The sequence below is a fragment of the Chrysochloris asiatica genome, unplaced genomic scaffold (genome assembly GCF_000296735.1).
Source record: "Chrysochloris asiatica unplaced genomic scaffold, ChrAsi1.0 scaffold00265, whole genome shotgun sequence".
Taxonomy (NCBI): domain Eukaryota; kingdom Metazoa; phylum Chordata; class Mammalia; order Afrosoricida; family Chrysochloridae; genus Chrysochloris; species Chrysochloris asiatica.
The window spans coordinates 105445-115257 of NW_006408783.1; the positions used below are offsets into that span (position 1 = coordinate 105445).

Sequence of the window (9813 nt, forward strand, 5' to 3'; positions counted from 1 at the left end):
ACCGGAGCAGAAAGCTTTATCTTTCTCATGCAGAACACCTGGTAGTTTCGAACTTCTGACCTTTGCTGTTCGCAGCCTGATTTGTAACCACTATGCTACCAGAGCTCCTTATGTGGCATTGTTACATAGCTTCTATCATGAAAATGTGATGTAAACCTGACAATTCCTGAACTTAGACATAAAAATGTAAAAGTACATGAAGAATGACATAAACAACATTTAAATTGACTTTGTGCCTGTATATACTGTGAAAATATATCATTAGTCTTTATAAACTAGCCTTGCAAACAGCCTCCCTAATCTTTAACCCTGGAGAAAGGTGACACTCTGTGTCTAATCATGTGAGATTCTCAACCTATTAATTCTGACACTTTCCAAACAGGAGAACCTCCCAGAGGGGTAAGACACCACCTACTTCCGACTCCAGGTAATGGACTACCTTCAAGTTCAAGCAATGGTCAAGCTGTCCTCTGCAACCCTCTAATTAAAGGTAAACACATACCTAAAAATTTGGACTACAACTAGTGAACATTGTAACTGTAGTTGTTAGTTCTGGTTCTCTAGTTCTAAATGAATGCCTTGCATGATTTGCCATGACTAACTTTCAATAAACTAAATTAGCTTATGTATGTCAAACATGAAGATTTCTTTATTTATGTTTACAATAAAATCCTGTTGTTGTTAGGTACCATCAGATTGGTTCCAACTCATAGCAACTCTATGCACAACAGAGAGAAAAGTTGTCCATCCTCACAATTGTTGTAATGTTTGAGCCCGTTATTGCTGCTACTATGTTGATCTATCTTGTTGGGGGTCTTACTCTTTTTTGCTGGCCCTCCACTTTTCCAAACATGATATCCTTCTCCAGGGACTGGTCCCTCCTGACAATATGTCCAAAGTACAAGAGACAAAGTTTTGCCATCCTCACTTCTAAGGAGTATTCTGGCTGTACTAACTCTAACACAGATGTGTTTGTTCTTCTGTCTGTCCATGGTCCTTTCAATATTCTTCTCCAACACCATAATTAAAATGCATCCATTTTTTCTACCAGTTTCCTTATTCATTGTCCAACTTTTACATGCATGAGGTGATTTAAAATACCATGATTTGGGTCAGGTGCAGCTTAGTCCTCAAACTGAAATATTTGCTCTCAAACATTTTGAAAAGGTCTTTTGCAGATTTGCTTATACAATATGTCATTGAATTTCTTGACTGCTGCTTCCTTGAGTATTGGTTGTGGATCAAAGCAAAATGAAGTCTTAGATAACATCAATCTTCTCTCCATTTATCATAATGTTGTTTATTGGTCCATTTGTGAAGGTTTTCCTTTTCTTTACTTTGAGGTGCAATCCGTACTGAAGGCTGTTGTCTTTAACCTTCATCAGTATTTCAGGTCCTCTGTGCTTCCCAGCAATCAAGGTTGTGTCATCTGCAGACTATATGTTATTAATGAGTCTTCCTCCAATCTTTTTTTTTTTTTTTTAAGTTTTTATTGTGAATTGACTTAAAGTTTACAGGGCAGATCATCAGTTTTACATTCAACAAGTCATATACTTTGTGTCATTACAATGATTATAATCCCCTCCATGTACCATCAGTTAACAGTATTTCTCCTTATTTTAGCTTTTTTTTTTTTTTAATACTCAGGCATATATAATAATTTACACCACAAAAGGGCACATTATACCTCCTGGCTGCCAGCTCTCAGTCCCTTTCTTTCATGAATCTAGAGTCCTCAGCTGCTCCCTCTCTCCATGTCCCCATCTCTGCCTCCATCTCTGGTGTCGCTGCGTCTCTGGATAAGGTCTCTCATTCTGATTGTGCTCTTCTCCCTTGCTGGTCCTAGGGTCCTCTGTTTCTGGACTGTAAGATGAACTACTCCTCCATTTTTGTTTAAAAACTTCTACCTTTACGACTGTGACAGTCACAATTAGTCATGATAACTCTTCCTCCAATCTTGATGTCAGGTGCTTCTTCATATAATCCAGGTTCTTAGATAATTTGCTCAGCATACTGATTGAATAAGATTAGTGAAAAGATACAATGCTGATGCACACCTTTGCTGATTTTAAACCGCTCAGTATTCTAAAGACTGTCCTTGGTCTACGTACAGGTTCCTTTACAATGAAACCCTTCATGACAGTAATTCATGCCTTTTCTCAATTGCTTTGGTTTTGATTTTCTTTGTGGCTCAGGTCTTCTTCTTTTTTGTTTTTTAACCAATGGATACTCAATTTATTAAAATAGTTGACTCAAGCATCTGCAATAGTGACTTCAACCTCTACTCCAGGTTCAATACTGATGCAAGTCGTCTGCTTAACAGTCTCAGAAGGACAGTGCAAGTCAATGAATCACTTGTGGATTCTCATCTGGAAACGGTCCCAGGTCTTAGAATCTCCACCACAAGGAGTCTTCTTTGTTGTGATTCTCAGAGTCTTGGTAGACATCCTAACCAGGCCCTTCACTTTCAGGTTCTCAGTTATATATTTTTTTAGTGTATTTTAAAGCAACTTCTTAATGATTATAACACATGTGAAAGTTTATTTCAGACTTGTCTCAAGAGGAAAGGCCTCTAAGTAAACCAGTGCAAAATTTCTCTCCTGGTAAAGATATGTCATTATAAAAAGAATAATAATCACTGTTAGACTGGATGTTGTTTGTTGTTGTTAGGTGCCATCAAGTCGGCACTGACTCATAGCAACCCTATGCACAGCAGACCGAAACACTGCCCAATCCTGGGCCAATTTCACTACTATTGCTACGCGTGAGTCCATCGATGCCACCACTTGGCCAATCCATCTCATTGGGGGGTCTTCCTCTTTTTCTCTGACCCTCCACCTTACCAAACATGATATCCTTCTCCAGCGACTGGTCCCACCTGACAACATGTTCGAAGTATGAGAGATGAAGTTTGGCCATCCTGGCCACCAAGAAGCACTCTGGCTGCACTTCTTCCAAAACAGATCTATTGGTTCTTTTGGCAGCCCATGGCACTTTCAATATTCTTCTCCAACACCATAACTCAAAAGCATCAATTCTTCTACTGTCTTCTTTATTCACTGTCCAGCTTTCACATGCATATGAGCTTATTAAAAATACCATGGCTTGGGTCAGGCGCACCTTAGTCCTCAAGCTGACATCTTTGCTCTTCAACACTTTAAAAAGGTCTTGTGCAGCAGATTTGCTTAATGCAATACGTTGTTTGATTTTTTGACTGCTGCTTCCTTGAGTGTTGATAGTTGATCCAAGAAGAACAAAGTCCTTGACAACTTCAGTCTTTTCTCCGTTGATAAGAATGTTGTTTATTGGTCCAGTGGTGAGGATTTTTGTTTTCTTTACATTGAGATGTAATCCATACCAAAGGCTGTGCTTTTTGATCTTAGACTGGATACCATCAAGTATAGCTGCTTGGACTTTTTACAAGATTGGTTAAAGACCCTAATCAAAGCCATGACTGACAGTCAGCTGAGTAGGTTTTCTTTGAAAGACTTTAACTCATTTAGAGAAATCAGAAAATTGCTAGAGAGTTTACCAGGAAGGTAAATTATTCCCAGAAGGGGCAGCCACTGTAATAGACCACAAAAGTCCTGGCCCTCTCAAATTTAGAACCATTTGCCTTCCCATATATGCTAACCATCTGTGTGCTTATTCCATCAATGAAAGGTGGTTGTTGTGAAGTGCCATCAAGTCAGTTCCAACTCATCATTATGATGTATAGCATTTCCAAGGAGCAGCTGGTGAATTTGAACCGTCGACTTTGTGGTTGAAACCAACCTTATGATCCAATGCATTATCCCACAGCACCACATCAGGAAGGCAGGCACAGTTTATCTGTGGCTAAGTAAATTGCTATTAAATAAACGAGAAATGCTTAGTAGGGGAACTGAGTAAACGATGGCTTAAACTGGGATCACTGGAATCCAGGCTTTAATCTGTAACAAATCAAGGGTACCTGGGTTCCCTCAGGTTCCTAAAGGTCAGCCTCATTTGGGTGCCAATATAATTTATTGTGGTTACAGAGATGAGACATAGCCTAAATGACAACCCCCACTTTATATCTTCAGTTCAACTAGCTAGTGACAGACATGCATGAACCAGGAAAGTGGAGGACTGCCAGTCAGGCTGATGATGCAATCAAACTAGAGCCTGAGGCAAGGGAGTTGGGTGGACACCAGAAATGAGTTTCCATTCTTGCTGCCAGGACAAAGGTAATTCTTTCTCTGACGGCTTGTTTCTGGGTAGAACCATGCTCACCTTGATTACTGGAACCAGAGAGGCAGGAGCAGAAGAAAATATGCTCCTGTGAAACATCCCATGATGTGGCCACAGAGTCGTGGGTCTCTTTTCTTGTCATCAGGACACTTGCCCTGCATTCCAAGGAGGCTTAGGTCACATGGTGTTCTCATTGGTCCTCATCTTTTCAAGGAGGACAGGAACTAGCCCTTGCTGCTCTTGGTTGATAAAATCGCTCATTAGAAAAAACCCATTTCTTTCCAACCATAAGCACCCAAATACAGACAGAACTTTCTCAATTGGGCTCACACAAAGAGTCCCAGCGTCTCATTTCATCAGAGGTATCTGGGACTTTGACTAGCCTTTTGGCAACATGAAAGGTTATGGGCACAATCCTGTGGACTGTTGGTTCTGTGTAGCTATTGCCAGATGCAGTCAGATGCAGCAAAGCCACAGGTATTAGGGAATAGTGATTTGAGTTAAATCTCTCTGATGTTTATAAAGTTCTGAGAAATCTAGTTATTGGAGCATGTTTCAATGGTTATGGCCACCCAATGACTTTTCTTGGTCTTCACTTGAAATTGTATAAATAAGAAGTGGCTGTGTGTCTCTATCAATTTCAACATTAGCTAATATAATTAGTGAATTCAGTTCCAGGTTTTTGTGCAAAGTGGTAATAAACTTAATGCCACTCTTTGGTGCTGACCCACCGCCAACTCCGAGCACATTTCTCCTTTACCCACCTCTCTGAAAAATGGAGAAACAAAATATTCCCTTTCCTACCTCCTCTATCGGAGTCCTGGTGTGGCGCTGTGGGCTAATGCGTCACACTGTAAAGTCGTTTGAACTGCAAGGTCAGTAGTTCAAGCTCACCAGCTGATCCTTGGAAACCCAATACAGGGTCGCTATGGGTCGGAATTGACTCGACGGCACTTAACAACAACAACCTCCTCTATAATAAGGAGCTCTGGTAGCGTAGTGGTTATTGCTAATCTCAAAATCAGCAACTGGAAACTACCAGCTGCTCTGTGGGAGAAAGATGAAGATTTCTCTCCTGTAAAGATTTACAGACTCGGAAACACTATTCAGGGTCAGTTTGAGTCAGAACAGACTCCACGGCACACAACGACCACCACAACTGCTCTCTATCCATTGTGGTTGTTAATTGCTGTCAAGTCAGTTCTAACTCATAGTGATTCTGGATAGGGTTTACAGAGATCAGCTGGTGAGTTTGAACTACTGACCTTGTGGTTTGCAGTCCAGTGTGCTGATCCTACAGCCTTAGAAACCCTATGGGGCAGCTTTCTGCTCCCGTAAAGATTTACAGCCTCAGAAACCCTGTATAGGGTCACTATGGGTTGGAACCCACTCCACAGCACATAACAACAACAATAGTGCTGTTAAGGAGCAGAGCTCTGGCAGCATAGTGGTTATGAGTTGGGCTGCTAATCTCAAGGTCAGCAGTTCGAAACTACCAGAGTTTCCGAGGGAGAAAGATGGGGCTTTCTGCTCCCATATGGATTTAAAGCCTCAGAAACCCTATACAGTATACAGGGTCACTATGAGTTGGAACTGACTCCATGGCACATAATCACCACCACCGTAGTGCTGTTATGAATCTGAATACATTAAACTGTAATGTGTGGGTGGACCTTTACCTGTTTAAACACTCTCAGTAGAATCTTCAGGAAGTATGTACAGCTGAAAACATTTCTAAATAGCACAATCTGTATTTCTATCCACAGAGATTCTTCAAGAATTCAATTCCACTGAGCTCAAAATATTTCCTGTAGAATTTCAGCCTCTTTATAATGGATTTTCCTTTTTACATTAGATTTAGTTGCTTTTAAGGACCAATGGTGGAGTCCTAGTGTGGTGCTGTGGGTTAATGTGCTAGACTGCAAGGTCAGTTTGAATCATAAGGTCAGCAGTTCAATCTCACCAGCTGCTCCTCCAATTCCCTGTACAGTGTTGCTATGAGTAGTCACATAAGATAGTTCTGACCAATGAGACATAAACAGAAATGCGTTTAACGACACTTAACCTGCTTTTCTTTTGTTACGAGATTCAGTGGCTCAGACTTACCTATTCACCCTGCAAACGTTAATGTAATGCCAGAAGACAAACCAAGCATTATTGCAACCTAGAGGCAATAAATGTTAAGGACAAGCTGGGGGGCGGCTACTTCTCAGTGCAGCAGTGGTGGCTGAGGCTCTGGGCACCCGGACCTTTTGTTTGGAGCAGCTGCCTGTTCGCGCCTCCCCACTCCCCCCACCCCCGCCCTTCCCGGGTGTCACTCGTGGGAGTGAGAGGCTGTTGCTCCCTCCCAGGCAGGCCCTGCCTGGCCTGAGGGAAGGAACCAGCCTGCAGAGCAACCCTGCCACCTCCAGAGCTGCCGCTACTGCCTGCTGCTCACCATACCCTAGGCTGTGCCTCCCCTCTCCGTCTGACACCATGAAGGTCAAGGATGCCAGGAAACCTTCTGTCCCATGGTTTGGCAGGGACATTGGAGGAACTCTGGTAAAGCACTCATATTTTGAACCAATTGCTATCACAGCAGAGCAAGAGCAAGAGCAAGAAGAAGTTGAGAGTTTAAAAAGTATCCGGAAAAATAGACACAGGATAAATGTGGGTGCTAGGGATGGGAGCAATACACAAGAAGGGGGAGAGGAATGTAAGAACAGGGTGGATGGGAAAGTAATTAGGCAGGTTTTCATGAACTAAATGGTACAGATGTAAATAATGATGTATGCTCAATCTTGGAACAACAGGGCTCTGGGATACAGGGATTGAGACATGGTTGGAATGGGCAAAAGGGAGGAAATAATGTTAAGATGCTTGGCTGTCTTTTGAATCTTGGTTTCCCTGGCATACCATTATAAAATAGACACTTGAGGGGGAGAGAAAAGAATAGCCAGAAATATCGCCATAGAAAGCTTGTAAGTCCCTCTTCTGCCTATAACTGATTGGAATACCTAAAATAGGGCTACAATGTGCCCAGAGAAGGAGGCTTCCTGCGGAGTCTCTGCATTGCATAAGACTGAACAGCATCCAGAATCTTCAGGGGTGGGAAATTTCCACTTGAAAGGACAAGCAGACCAGCCTGAAGTGGCTAGAAGAACAGAAGATATTTCTTGAAGAAAAACAGACAAGAAAAAGTACAAAACAATGATGGCTGTCCGACTGATTACTACAAGAACAAGCAAGCTGCTTGCTCAGGAGACATCAAGGCAAGTGGTCAGGTCCCCTCAGGGCAAATCCCCTTCCAAGACTGAAACTCAGTAGGAATACACGAGCAGACATGAGCTCTGATTGGTGACTATGTTGGTCATCAATAAGAGGAAGTGAGGGAAAAATAGCAATAAAGCAGCAAGCTAAATCCTACAATGTTCAATAGACTCCTGTGAACCCACGTGGACACCTGGTTGGCCAGCAGTGTGGCAAGACCTGGGGACTCTTGGGCCCAGAATCAGTGACATAGCCACAGAGGACTAGAGTGGAGAGTGAAGCATTCAGCTGATAAGAAGAGAGGGCATATACAAAAGAACACCCACACTTGCAGATATACCCACTTGACCTGACTTCAATGACTGGATGATCAGAGCTCAACTAGAAGAAGAAAGAAGAGGGAAAAAAGAGTAATCTGATACAATTTGATGAACTTGACCTACACCTATGGATGCAGTAACTCAAAAGAGGGAACAAATCTTTACAGTGAGGATCATTCCCAGCCCCTCAATCCACAGGGTAGACAGGGATGGGCAACTTGAACATTGGCTACCCAAAATGGGGGGCTACAAAGGCAAGAAGTGACTGGCTTACAAGCTTTCAAGAGGGAGCCTAGATCCAAGGGTGTGGAAGAAGGTAGAATCTTCATTGAGTAGTATCCAATCTGTTTGGGTGGGGCTGATGAAAGGTAATGGGGATAGCACTCATGTGGCACAATAGTGAATAATTGCTATCAGGACTGACTGTGAGGGTTGGAAATGTAAAGGTAGACGTTTTATAGCAAAAGGAAGGAAGTGATTGACTTTGCAGTCCAGGAGTGGAGGTCCCTGGGACCATCAAGGGAGAAGAGCAGAATGCAGTAACCTACCCAGAGTAACACTGACACCATGAAGGCAGAGACTATGATGTGGAGAGATGGAGCAGCTGGAGACTCTAGACCCAGAGAGGGAGAGGGGCTGTGTGCTGACAACTGGGGGGTCAGGCTTGCAGGGTATATCCTTTGGTTGGTTGATGATGTATGGAGGGGATTGTAACCGTGGCAATGAAACGATCTACGATAGGATGAATGTAAAGCTAATGTTTGCCGATGTAAACTATCATATAATTCACAATAAAACATTAAAAATAAAAAAAAGTATCCAGAAATACCTGACTTATAATGTAGTATATGGTCCACTGGCATTTGAGATGAGCACTTGGAACTAAAGGACTTCACACTTTTTAGGCAAAGAGGAAACTTGCACTGTATCAGATTTCCAACCCAGGCCCTGCCTACTTTTATCTAAATGGGAAGAAATAAAAACTTCGCAACACTACATATGGTGCTATGTGCTACTGGAGGTGGTGCTTACAAGTTTGGAAAAGATTTTCGCACTATTGGAAACCTCCACCTTCACAAACTGGATGTACTTGACTGTCTTGTAAAGGGCTTGCTCTATATAGATTCTGTTAGTTTCAATGGATGAGCAGAGTGCTATTATTTTGCTAATGTCTCAGCACCTCAGTGATGCCAGAAGATGCCTTTTAACTTGGATGATCCTTATCCACTACTGGTAGTGAACATTGGTTCAAGAGTCAGTATTTTATCAGTCCATTCCAAGAACAGCTATAAACGAGTATCTGGAACAAGCCTTGGAAGAGGCACCTTCATAGGTTTATGTAGCTTATTGACTGTCCTTGAAAGTTTTGAAGAGGCTATTGAAATGGCATCCAAAGGTGACAGCACCCAAGCAGATAAACTAGTTTGTGATATTTATGGAGGAGATTATGAAAGATTTGGTCTCCCAGGTTGGGCTGTAGCATCTAGGTTTGGGAATATTATTTACAAGGACAAATGAGAATCTGTTAGTAAAGAATATCTGCCAAGAGCAACTTTAGTTATTATCACCAATAACATTGGTTCTGTGGCACGGATGTGTGCTGTTAATGAGAAAATAAACAGAATTGGCTTTGTTGGAAACATTTTACGTGTCAATACGTTCTCAATGAAACGTTTGGCATATGCACTGGATTATTGGTCAAAGGGTCAACTGAAATCTTTGTTCCTAGAACAAAGCAGTTGGTGCACTTTTTGGGCTGCCAAATTTCAGCTAGAACATCAGATTTCTCTGTTGTCCAAGAGTTTGATAACCAGAAGCATTATTACTGCATTGTTCATTACTGGGAATCAAAAGATAAAGATTTAATGTTATTTTAAGGGTCAAATAATAAGCCACTGAATTTTGCCACAGTGAAAGAGAAGAGTATTTCTAATCCAAGTCTTTTCCCTTCTGTATATAGCCAGTGCCCAGCCCTTAAATGCAATACAGCCTCTCATTGAGCTTCCTCTCAAAAGGATTTTTGTATTTTATA

At 41.9% G+C, this 9813-nt stretch overlaps 1 pseudogene; it reads left to right on the forward strand.

Annotated features, from left to right (window-relative positions):
• The first annotated feature begins 6687 nt into the window (after positions 1–6687).
• LOC102817846 lies at positions 6688–9555 on the forward strand (annotated as a pseudogene).
• Positions 9556–9813: the final 258 nt, after the last annotated feature.